This window comes from Vulpes vulpes, chromosome 3, assembly GCF_048418805.1.
Source record: "Vulpes vulpes isolate BD-2025 chromosome 3, VulVul3, whole genome shotgun sequence".
Classification (NCBI taxonomy): Eukaryota; Metazoa; Chordata; class Mammalia; order Carnivora; family Canidae; genus Vulpes; species Vulpes vulpes.
The window spans coordinates 45,487,956-45,501,726 of NC_132782.1; the positions used below are offsets into that span (position 1 = coordinate 45,487,956).

At 36.3% G+C, this 13,771-nt stretch overlaps 1 pseudogene; it reads right to left on the reverse strand.

Moving 5' to 3' along the window:
* The window catches only part of LOC112933333 (large ribosomal subunit protein uL5-like), a 54,777-nt pseudogene extending 42,454 nt beyond the window's left edge, over positions 1-12,323 (reverse strand).
* Between the last annotated feature and the right edge of the window lie 1,448 nt (positions 12,324-13,771).

The following is a 13,771-nucleotide window of genomic DNA, read 5'->3' on the forward strand; positions in this document are numbered from 1 at the left end:
AAACTCATAGAAATTTAGAGCACAAGGAATGAAATTTCATATACGCAAATTAAAAAAAAAACTCTTTAGGAGGTTTGGAGGTTCTGGGAAGGAATAAAGCCTATGACAAGAGAATGCAACTGTATCACAAATATATGAAGCAATTTCAGTGAAGGAGATGGGAGATAAAGGTGCTGATCTGAGTAACTTTGGAAATAAGTCAAGTGTATAAGACTCAAGGCAATAGGAAGTACATATAAACACTGTACTTTCACTGATAATTTTTTTTTTCCTATGAAGATAGAGATTGAGATTCTGACACCGCAATACATGTATACTAGAATCAAACAATATAGTGAATATGGTGTGAGGTAGCAGTCAGGAGTCTACATTTAGAGTGGAAATTTACAGCTGAACAAAGATAAGAGACTAGAGTGATCCCTGTGGTAATAGATTAGGGTTGAAAGTATCAAAATAGACTCTTTGCTCAGTGGGAAGTCTGTTTCTTCTTCTTCCTCTGCTCCTCCCCTCATTAGCACCCTCTTTCTGTCTCTCTCAGAAATAAATAAACAAATTTTTAAAAAGAAAGCATCAAAATGAACTTATGTTTAGCTTAATATAGATTTGAATGTTTACACACAGAAATATTTATAAATATGTGTATTAATAGGCATTTAACAATATTCCAGTAATGATGAATACTCCTGGCACTTAGATAGTGGTCTCCAATACCATGTACCATTAAAAAAAAAGAATCAAGTAAAACAAAGTAATATTATAATATCAAAGAGACCATTTTCTCCCTTGCAGAAGTATTCCAAATTGTGGAGATAATCTGTCCTTAAGGAGCAGAAGCATAACTCTCCATCCTTGTTTCTTTAAATGTGAGCTATACATGCACAGTAATTTCTTTCCTAAGAAGACCATAGAAGGGGAGAAAAAGAATAATGTCTCCTGAGCCAAGGGAAACAAAAGCAAAAATGAACTATTGAGACCTTATCAAGATAAAAAGCTTCTGCACAGCAAAGGAAACAGTCAACAAAACTAAAAGGTAGCCTATGGAATGGAAGAAGATATTTGCAAATGAAATATCTGATAAAGGGTTAGTATCCAAAATCTATAAAGAACTTACCAACATCAACAACCAAAAAACCAAACATTACAATTAAGGAACAAGAAGAAGACATGATTAAGACATTTCTCCAAAGAAGACATCCAGATGGCTAACAGACATAAGAAAAGATGCTCAACATCACTCATCATCAGGGAAATACAAATCAAAACCACGAGATATCCCATCAGAATGGCTAAAATTAACAACATAGGAAACATCAGATGTTGGTGAGGATGTAGAGAAAGGGGAACCCTCTTATACTGTTGGCAAAACACAAACTGGTGCAGCCACTCTGGAAAACAGGAAGTTCCTCAAAAAGTTAAAAATAGAACTACCCTGTGACCCAGCAATTTTGTTACTATCTACTTACCCAAAAGATACAAAAATATTGATTCAAAGGGATAAATACACCCTGATGTTTAATAGCAACATTACCAACAATAGCCAAATCATGGAAAGAGCCCAAATGTCCATTGACTGATGAATAGTTAAAGAAGCAGTGGTATATATATATAATGGAATGTTACTCAGACATTAAGATGAATAAAATCTTCTCATTTGCAATGACATATATAAAGCTAGAGTATTTAATGCTAATCAAAATATGTCAATCAGAGAAAGATAGATCTATATGATTTCACTCTATGTGGAATTTAAGAAACAAAATAGATGGATATAGGGGGAAGAAGAGGAAGACAAACTATAAAACAGACTCACAACTATGGAGAGCAAACTGAGCATTCCTGGAGGGGAAGGGGCTGGAGGATGGGTTAGATAAGTTATGGGTATTAGGATGGGCACTTGTGATGAGCACTGGGTGTTGTATGCAAGTGATAAATCACTAAATTCTACTTAAAAATGTTATACTGTATGTTAACCAATTGGAATTTAAATCAAAACTATAAATAAATAAATAAATAAATAAATAATAAATAAATAAATAACTAAATAAATTTTTAAGGAGAGTAAGTTTGCAGTGAAGAAACCTATAAAACTTTCTCAGCCAGATGTTTCAGGTCAACATCAAAAGTGATTAGTCATTTTGATATTAGGGTCCTTGATCAAATGTGAAAAAAATAAAACTTTACCTCTGCAATCTTCCTCCCCAAATCCATAACCCCAGTATGATCATGAGAAAAACAGGAAACAAATTTCAACAAAAATGCCACTTACAAATACTTGACCAGTATTTCTCAAAACTCTTAAGTTTATCAAAAACAGAGAAGGTCTGAGGAATTGTCACCATTAAGAGGAGCCTAAAGGACACACAAAAATTAGAGATAGTAAAGTGTCCTAGATGGGAGTCTGGAACAGAAAAAGACACCGAGTAAAAACTAAGGAATCCAGATAAGCTATGGCTTTAGTTAATAATAATGCATCAATATAAGTTCATTATTGTAAAAACTGTACCTTGTTATTTTAAGATAATAATAACAAAGGAAACAGTGAGGAGATACATGGGGATATTTTACTGTTTTCTTAATTTTTCTGTAAGTCTAAAATTGTTCCAAAAAGTTTATTTAAAAAAGTGTAAAAATTTAACTGTCTCCCAAAATATAAAGCTCATTTTTTTTAATGTAAAGATCAACGGTCTCATATTAAGAAGCTCAAATTCAATGAAGTTATTTTTATTTTCCCTTATAGTTGTGCCTGATACAAGCCAATTCCCTGTTTCAGTAATTTTCTTCTTATACTCTCTTTGTCTAGTGTATTTTGTATTAAAAACTAAAAAATAATAAAAAGATGAACTTTCAAAAACATTACCACTATTCTTAACAAGGGAATCAACCTATTATACTACATTTGTAATAGTCTTCTGTTCTTTCTTTTTTCTCAAATATTGTTATTTTTTCCGACTCAAAATATATCTCTTAATATTTAACTTATGTTTTAGAAATGTTGTAAGCCTGAGGATTTGCAAAATCTAGATCTATATTATTTCATTATATTATATGGGGAAAATTGTTACTATTTTCTTTTTGAGGAGAAAGTTATTTTCATTTTCAAAAGCTTAATATCATGAAAGAAATACATGAAATATCTTCAGAAGGAAGTTGTCACTGGATCCAGTTATCTTCTACAAAGGGAGATGTAAGAAAAAAGTACAGACCATGATGACAGTGAAGTCCTATCTTCAAAGTCTCCTTACAGATTTATAGGTAGCAAATCATTCCTCTCAACTGTTCTTCCATCATCTATGTATCGTCTGAGAGGAAGAGAGAATGAATTAAAGCTTCTTTTACCCCACCTGTCATGATATGTCTTTCTATATATTTTACTACCTGCATATTTACTTGTTTTGTTCTGGGTAGCAGAATATATTTTTATGGATTTGTCGTCACCTGGTATTTACTATGTAACCGAGCTATATCATTATTTTTTCTCTCTCTTCATTTAAACTATATAACATGGGGATCCCTGGGTGGCGCAGCGGTTTGGCGCCTGCCTTTGGCCCAGGGCGCGATCCTGGGGACCCGGGATCGAGTCCCACATCGGGCTCCCGGGTGCATGGAGCCTGCTTCTCCCTCTGCCTATGTCTCTGCCTCTCTCTCTCTCTCTCTCTCTGTGACTATCATAAGTAAATAAATAAAAAATTAAAAAAAAAAAAGAATAATTCTTTAAAAAAAAAAATAAATAAACTATATAACATCTGTAAATTATACAAATCATTTCAATATAAAAGTAACAATTGTGGAGTTTTCTAAAAATATGTAAATATTAAAGTAATAACTCAAATGGACCACATAAAATTTATTCTTATTGGCCATTATAATTATTAATTAGTGCAGTATCACTTTTATGAGTTTAATAAGAGATACACATCCCAAAATCATATACTCAGTCTATTAAGTGAGATATTTTGGTATAAAAAGTGTTTTTGCAGGGTATCCCTGGGTGGCTTAGTGGTTTGGCATTTGCCTTCAGCCCAGGGCCTGATCCTGGAGACCTGGGATAGAGTCCCACATCGGGCTCCTTGCAAGGAGTCTGCTTCTCCCTCTGCCTGTGTCTCTGCCTCTCTCTCTTTCTGTGTCTCTCATGAATAAATGAATAAAATCTTAAAAAATGTTTTTGCATTCTTCAAAATGTATCTCAAGTTTTTATATTAAGTGTGAGTTTCCATTTTGTTAACACACCGGTATTCATGCTTGCAATTTTACATGCTTACCTTAACAAACTATACACTCTCCTATAGTTACCAAAGGGCATTAAATACACATAGTACATATGTGTGTCTATTTATTTAAAAAAAAAGAAAAAATTATGAAATTAGTTTTCTTCGATTTTGTGGCTTACAAATTTGGGAAAAAGGGCAAATAAAAGGTAAAAACTTTCAGAAAGTGAACTACAATTTAAAAATTGCTCCTCTAATAGATGATGTATGAAAATCAAGAATACATGTAGAATACACATTAGAAGTAAAGCAGGTGACTTTTTTTTCTTTGAATGTGTATTGCCTTTTTGTCTTCTAAATAAACTCCATTTTGAACTAGTATATAGTTTTTAAAAGGCAAGAAGTTCCGCTGTAGAAAAGTCCTAGGCATTTAAGGAAATAATGCAACCTTAGGTATTTTATTATTTTATCTAATTTTATTCATTTGAGAGACAGAAAGAGCATGAGTAGGGAGAGGCAGAGGAGGAGAGGGAGAAGGACAAGCAGACTCTGGATCCCAGGACCTAGAGATGATGAACTGAGCCAGTCTGACACTTAACTGACTAAGCTACCCAGGCGCCCCACAACCTTAGATATTTTTAATCAATTAATTTAATTTTTTTTTCAATTAATTTAATTTATTCATTATTTTACCACCATAATAATAAGTTATCCTCTTATCAAAATGTATATTTGAGGCAGGACTATAACTGGGCCCTGCTTACAGCAAAATGAGACATAGTCTTCGTCTTTATGCTTAGAGACTCAGAAGACTGTGTAATCAAAATTTCTTATTTGAAAATAACAGAAACCAACTTCAGTGAACTCTGCAGCAATGAATTTTATTTAAAACACGTTATAGCTCAAATAATGGCTGGGAAATGGAGCAAAAAGTGACCCAGCAGCCTCATTTACATACAGTTCATACTAAAATAAGTGTCATGTTACGACGCCATCATCATCACTGCTGAAAACTAAGAACCACGCTTCCATGATCACCACTGGATCTGGATGTTGCCCTCCCTATTGCTGATCCTGTTAGCACAGCTGCTACTGGGCTTTCGGTGCTCCTCATGATGAAATGAGCATTAACCCCAGATTTTTTGCGTCAGTCTTTCCAAGTTAAATTCAGACAGATAGGATTATCCTTGACTTAACTGTCTCTTTCTCTCTCCACATCTCATCTTCAGGAAATCCTGTTATCTTTTGTTTCAGAATACATGCAGAATCGGGCCACATTTCACTATCTCCAGTGTACCCCAAATCCACTAATGCTGTGATCTCTGGCCTGGATTAGAGTAAATCTCATAAATGATCTTCTTGTTTTTGCACTTAATACATTTCTGTATGTCCCCAATGGTAATCTGGAGTGATCCTTTAATCATAAATCAAATAGTGTCACTCTTCTGCTCAAACCTCTTCAATGTCTTGCTGTTTAACAGCTCAGAGGAAACCCAAAATTCTTGGCAAAGCTCAGTGAATAGCTGAGTACAAGGGTCTGAGTAATCTGACCTCTTGCTAATTCCTCACCTTGCTTCAGTCCTACTAGTTTCCTTGCCATCCTGCAGAAAGGCAGGGAGAGCCTCTTACTAGTCTCTCTGTGAAAAGTGCTTCCTCACATACTCACATGACTAACTCCCCCTTCTTCTTCAGGTCTCTCCTGTCTACCCCATTTGGAAATGCAATATGCCCTGTTTGTATAACATGCCCAATCCACTCCTCCACTCTATCTTATCCCAAGGAATACATCAAATGGCAATTTACTCTTTTATATGTATTTTTCTATTATTTGCCTCTCCTCCTTTCCACTGATAAATAAACATATAAATAAGTAAATAAAACAGCCTACACTAGGATAGATGTTGTGGGGGAAGGAAGAGTGAATAGGCAAGTCGCAGAGGATTTTTAGAGTGGTGAAACTATTCCATATGATACTATCAGGTGGATAGGTGTACAATACACATTTGTCAAAACCCATAGAAAGTTCAGCACCAAAAGTGAACCCTAATGTAAACTATGGGCTTTAAGTGGTACAAATGTACCACCCTGGTGTGGGATTGCTAGTGACAGAAGCTGTATGAGGGGCAAGGGGTATTGGGAGCTCTACATATTTTCTTTTTTTTTTGTTTGTTTAAGATTTTATTTATTTATTCATGAGAGACACACACACACAGAGAGAGAGAGAGAGAGAGAGGCAAAGACACAGGCAGAGGGACAAGCAGGCTCCATGCAGGGAGCCCGACATGGGACTCGATCCTAGGTCTCCAGGATCAGGCCCTTAGCTCGCTAAACCACTGAGCCACCTGAGCTGCCCAGCTCTATGTATTTTCTATTCAATTTTGTTGTGAATCTGGAGCTGCTTTAAAAAATATTCTATTAAAAACATCTCTGAATTAGAGGAAATAATCAGCACATATATAACTGAAAATATGTTAATACCTAGAATATATCCAGAACTTCTTAATGTAAAATGAAAAATGTAAACTCAATAAAAAACAATAGGACAAGACATGGAAGGAAATTCCAAGAAAGGAAATAATGAATATAAAAATATATTATATCTCAAAAAGAAAATGTGAATCAATACTACATTTTCTAAAATCAGTTTCCATGTCATTCACACACATTGATAATAACATTCATAATAATCATAACAATTAGAAAATCTTTTGAGCAACAATACCTAGCTTACATTTCTGGTGATGCCTAAAATGATATACAGCTGCTTGATATAATAATATCACAATATCTACAGTGTTGCTTCACACTCTGTGTTAAAATTCCTTAAAATATCTTGGTATTTCTCTTTCTTTAAGTGTATTTACCTTGGAGAATATACCTTGGTCACACTGAGTGAAGGCGAAGGGGAGGAAACAAAGTCCATACATCAAAAATTATTATAGGAAGTTCTTCTAGGGATATCTATTATGTAATCAGAATCCTCCCTTCTATAGTCCCCAGATTTCTTTTTCTTTTTTTTAAAGTTTTCTTTTTTTTAATTTATGAGAGACACACAGAGAGAGGTAGATACACAGGCAAAAGGAGAAGCAGGCTCCATCCAGGAAGGCCGATGTGGGACTGGATCCCAGGACTCCGGGATCAGGACCTGAGCCAAAGGCAGATGCCCAACCACTGAACCACCCAGGTGTCCCGCCCCAGATCTTTTGTAATGTAAATTGCTAAAATAAAATACTGCAAATCTTTTGGTATAACGTCTCTTTCCCAAATTATCTTTAATTGACAATCCCTAGAGGATTTTAAGCTGTTACATAATTCAATGTTTTTCAACCTTGGCTAAGTTTCAAAATCAGGTGAGAGGAATTGAAGGTTCCTGATGCTCAGACCATTTCCCAAACTAATTATATTATTCCTTGGAGGAACTCTGGCATCAGGATTTTTTAAAACTCCCTAGGTGATTCCATTGCACAAATAGGTTGAAAATGCTCCTTTAGGTAGAGACTAAAGATGTATGGTAGATGAGGAATGAAGTAAGGCTAACTGATGGCCCTCCAGAAGACCCAGGTTCTAATTCCCAGAACCTGTCACCATTGCCTTATATAGTGACCAAAAAAAGTGAGTATTTCCTTCTATGTCCCCCAAAATATGATTAACGGTCTTTAGAGGAGCAGCTTTCTTTTACTTATCCAGGTGAACCCTAATTGTAATTATATGTATCCTTAGAAGAGGAGGAAGTTTATGGATAGATTCATGGAGGAGAGGATGTCGAGGATGTCCACAGAGTAGAAAGTGATGTGAAGATGGAGGCAGAGCTTGGATACCTGTAGCTGAAAGCCAAGGGATGCCAAGGATTGCTGGCTGCTACCAGAAGCTACAAAGAAGCATAGAATAGATTCTTCCTCAAAGCGTTTGAGGGAGTGTAGCCCTCTGGACACCTTTATTTCAGACTTCTGGCCTCTAAAACTGAGAGGGAATACATTAATGTGGTTTCAAGACACCAAACTTGTGGTTATATGTTAATGCAACCACGTGAAATTAATACAAGGAGGAATAAAATTATTTTTCAGGGAAACCCCCATGTTATTAAGGCAGGGCAGAAAGTCTTATCAAGTAATAGTTAACAGGAAACACACATAGTACCTATGTCATGCCTGGTACTCTCTTGTTGAGCAAAGAAATCCCCACAATCATCAATGGCAACAGACAGTATATTCATATATATCCAGCAGAATGAATATCTCTTCATCCTTTCACCATTTTTATAGAGGTATATTTCAACCTGGGAGCATCTGGTTAAACCATGGGAGGAGCTTCAGAAAAGACTCTAAGCTTGGCAAAGAAGTTAAAAAAAATGCAGCGAACCATATAATGACGGAAACATCTATCACAGGAAATAATCTTCAGGATATGAGGAGCTCAAAAAGGGAGTTTGCATATCAGTGTTAATGCTGTTCATCAGCGTCCCTGTTGAACTACCCTTCTCCTAAGGATCAAAAGGTGGGTGGGTGTATGGTGTTTGTGTGGGAGTAAACTTTCCAGGTTATCAATTTCTCTCTTTTCAGCACATTGTATATTTTAAACTGACTTAAATCTCTCAACAATCTTATTTCATAAGTATTATTATCCACATTTACAGATGGGGAAATTAGGTTACTTAATTTCCTAGTTAAGGAATAGTTACTTAACTTGTTCAATGCCATAAAAATGTTAATGGCAGAGCTGAGATTTGTTCTCTTAATCCCAAGGCTATAATGCAGTATGGGGACTCTGAAATTTCCATGTATAGACGTGGTGAGCCAGGGCCACTTTCCTGGGCATTGACCTATGCAATTGAACAGATCGCCACATTTAGAAGGATCCTATAATTGGTTTAATTCATCTTGAAATTGTTAATTTTTGACAAAGGGCCCCATATTTTCTTTTTCTTTTTCTTTTTTTTTTTTAAGATTTTATTCTATTCATGAGAGTCACAGAGAGAGAAGCAGAGACACAGGCAGAGGGGGAAGTAGGCTCCATGCAGGGAGCCCCATGTGGGACTCGGTCCTGGGACTCTGAGATCATGCCCTGAGCCAAAGGCAGATGCTCAACTGCTGAGCCACCCAGGTGTCCCAAGGCCTTATATTTTCATTTGCCCTGTGTCCTACAAATTATGTAGCTAGATCTACTCTGAGTCTTTGGGATTCTCATCGTTCATTCTCAGGTTTCCATTCCTTACTATGAAAAGTGCTTATGCGCATATGACATCTAATAATAGATTTTGAAAAACAACATTTCAGTGATTCTAAATGCACCCTTTAACATCATTTTTTTTAACATCACTTATTTTCAGATGCACCTTTAGAAAACTGGTGTTACATTCACTGTTGGTCAGGTGGCAGTCCTGATTTAGTAGCTATTACCTACACTTTGGCAAACATAATAATTTCTTTTGATATTATCATTAAATTGAGTTATTTACATTGTTGGAATAGCACATGTTGTGTTTAACTGCCACTCAAAATGTCTTCAAGAAGATTAAGCTAAGATTAAAAGGAAAAATATAACCGTCTGTGAATTATTACCAGACAACATGATAAAAAGCAAATCTGAGTTTATTTGACCTCACTGCAATAAGAGAAAATATCAACTTAGCAGACTCTTTGAATTGTCTTAGGAGGAGACAGAAACATTTTCAGGAGTCTGGGCTCAAGTGATTTAAGAGGGGTCCTTTACTGTAGAAAACGGATGGTGATTGAACAAAATTTGTGAGGCTTTTGTGTCATTCATATTGGGTTTCAGGAATTTCCTGAAGCAAGGTACAAAGTTATTTATGGGTTTACAAACTTATCTTTTTCCCCCCTTTTCCTTATTTTAATCCAGTGTAACTAACATACACTGTTATATTAGTTTCAAGTGTATAATATAGCAGTTCAACAATTCCATATATTCCTCAGACCTACCTTTCTTGAAACAAACAACAAAATCATGGGCTACAGATTATCTCAATTTGCTTTTAAAACTAAGTTTTACTGTGTTCACAGAGAATATGTCTTTTATACTAATGGGAACATTACTACAATTCCATATTCTGTTACAGAGCAAAAGCCAAATGTCGACATCCCTGCTACTTGTTATTCAAGTATTGACGTCATCTAGAATCCATAGCAAATGTAGAATCCTAGCTCTCATCATCCCATCCCCAAGTTTAATAAATCAGAAGCTGCATTTTAACAGGATCCTTATTTTATTAGTCTGGGTTCTCCAGAGAAATAGGTCAATTATATATGCCCAGGACATATATAATTAAGTTAATATATATAATCTGTTATGTGTTACATATATAATATATAATTCATATATAATATAATAAATATATAATATATATTTATTATATTATATTATATTATATTATATTATATTATATTATATATATAAAATATATAATTCATTATAAGGAACTGTTTCATGCCAATTGGCTAAAAAAAATCCCAAGATCTGTAATTAATAAGCTGAAATCCCAGGCTAGCCCATGACGTAGATCCAGTCAGACTGTGAGTCTAAAGGAAGGAGAACTCAGATGTCTCAGCTTTAAGAAGTGAATTCTCCATTACTTAGGCAACTAATCCAGGAGTTAATCTCATCCCCAGATGCCCTCATAGACACACCCAGAGTAATGCCTAACCAAATATCTAGGAAACCGATAGCCCACTCAAGTTGACACATAAAATTAAACATCCTACTCATGACACATAAGCAGGTAAGAAACATCAGTTTAAGTTACCACAGAAATAAGACATCACACAAGTAAAAGAAGCTGTTGAGTTTTGGCACCAAATTTGTGCAACAGGATAACCAATCAAAGTAAACATAATGGACCTGGAGGCGGTGGACATTGCCAACTCCTTTGTGAGAGGGATTAAATGTTAAAAAAACAAGAAGTTAGGAAGATAGATTCATGCGACAGGCCAGACCATTGTTTAACTGTTGACACTCATTTTGTCAGAAAACTTGCTTTTTAGACAGAGCTATTTAACTTCCATGTGATTCAACTGAGCAAATGAATGAGTTTAATAAATTTAGAACAAACAAGCAACAAAACTTGAAGAGTGTTAGAAGCTCGGAAGAATATTCCAGAGCTATAAAAGAACGCTTCTTAAAAAGAAATCCTGCTTCACCGTCAACCGTCTTGGGAACACAGAATATATTGCATGGAAAAATCAATAGATCAATGACTCCAAATGAAACCAATTCAAAATTCAGACATTGAACTTAATGATACTTTAAAAGTACTTTAACTAGTTTATCTCACTACTGTTTCCATTGTGGATTATAAGAGTGATTAACACATGACAAAATTTTGTCTAAATAAACCTATCGTTCTCTAATACGCACAAAACAACAAATTATATTAAACCTTATGTCTTGGGGCGTCTACGTGGCTTAGGTGGTTAAGCCTTTGCTTTTGGCTTGGATCATGATCTCGGGGTCTTGGGATCAAGCCCTGTGTTGTGGGGTTGTTGCTGCTCACCGGGGAGTCTGCTCCCCTCTCTCCCTCCACCCCTCCCCCTGCTTACGCTTTCTCTCTCTCCCTCTCTCTCTCAAATAAATAAAACCTTGATAAATATAATCCTATGTCTTAGCTTAGTTTTTCTTTTTAATTATAAAACATTTTTCTGCAGCTTCTTATAGCAGAACTGAGTTTGCAATGCCAGTCCCATCATGGGATCCCCAGAGGAGAGCCCCAAAGGTCAAGGCACAGGAGAAGGAAGTCACTTCAGGCAAAAAGTGACCATCCCCAGGAAGCCAAAATGTCCTCAAGAGCTTTTGCTGTGCCACACCAAAGGGGCCCTGAGCCAGGAATTCCTGAGGCAGAAGATATCAAGGAGAATGGGCACCATGTTCTACCACTTGAGGGAAAAGAGCTTCTGACACAGTGTGGAGCCACGGTGCACCCCTCTTGTCAAACACGGTAGGTGTAGAAGTTGTTGATGAAAGTGCAGTGGAGCCACGTGTGTGCAACGGGGGCTGCACATTCTCCAAGCAAAACCAGCCATTGATAATGGGCCCACCATACTTGGGGATGCCCAGGCGCTTCGGAACTGGCACCAGCTGTTCACCATTTTGGGAAGAAGGCTTTGGCATAAAGGGATCCTTTGAAGTCGCCCATGAGCCTGAAGAACTATGACATGTTGATGATTTCCTGCTCCAGCAGAAGTGCCAGCCTCATCATCTCTTGGTTCCATTCAGTGCAGCCTTCCACAAGTGGGTTAGGTTCTTTTGCTTTCTTGTTTGACAGAATATCCATTTTTCTGCTCTATGTGTTTAACCCCTTTGAACAGCAGGGCTTCCCTTTGGCTCAGCTGTTCCTGCTACACTTGGCTAGAAGGAGCTGTGAGCCTGTTGGGTGTGAGAATGAAGCTCGGGAACACATGCACTTGGCCCATAAAGAGCTGGTTGGAGGAGCATTTTATAGGAGTTTGTATCTGATGGGTATTGAGGAGCTTTCATAGGGTTCCTGGTTCTTGCTGGGGTTACTGCTGTTCCCAAAGAGAATTCTGACCAGAGAATGTTTCTTCTCTGACTGTGACTTGGGGGCTTGCTTCCAGTTTCCCAAAGGAGTTGAGGTAGTAATTTGTGTTTCTTTTTTTTTTTCATAGTGGTATGTAAAATAATGCTATATTATCTTAATAGTTACTAGTGTCTTCAACTTAATGAAATGGAATAGTAAGTGAACTAATTGTAGGATCAGACTTTCTTTTTTTGCTTTCTTTACCCTGAAGCTACATAAGAAAAGATATTCTTTAGCCAGGTCACAGATGCTTCCTGGTTTAATGAAGAACATGAGGATTTAAACCTGGTGTTTTCTTTCTCCGTGTTTTCTATGTTATTTGTGGTGGCCAATCCATCTTACAGTTATTAAATTTCTCCTGTTCTTCCTATTTTAGGTAGTAGCTAACCAAAACTCCATGGGCTTTAATAAGCACCTTGTTCTAGTAAATTCTCTATATTAATTTAGTTAACTCTTTCATTAGTTCATGGCTTGGACTTCCAGATTCTAATATTAAAACTAAACGTGTACTGTATTCAGTCTGAATTAAGCAAAATACCCAATCCAAATAGTCTCTAACTTCTGAGGCTTTCTTACCAGAAACTTGTACCTTATTACTAATATTTACATCCAAGATTTTGATTGAATATATCCAAAATCACCTAAAGTTAACAACATAGGGCATGAACATATTAGAAATTTACTACCTAGCTAATGTGGTTCCGTGTGCCATTTTTATTTAAATTCAAAGCCCCAGATGGTATATCAAATTGTTAAATCTTAGGCCAAATGCTGTGCAGCTGCATCCCAGCAAACTCTAAGCCTAGGGTTGATGATAGTCCAATGAGACCAAAGAAAAAACAGAGACGGCAACTGAGACATAGGTTTATGGGAGGTACTTATGTACAGAGAGTCCAGGAGCAGCTGACTGGACAAAGCATTCACTGCTGGGATCTATGTGTAGCATATTTTTACATCCTACCAACTTAACCTAGCAATTATCAGTGGTCCTTCTCCTCTTTGCATGGTCAGTATTTCCAAG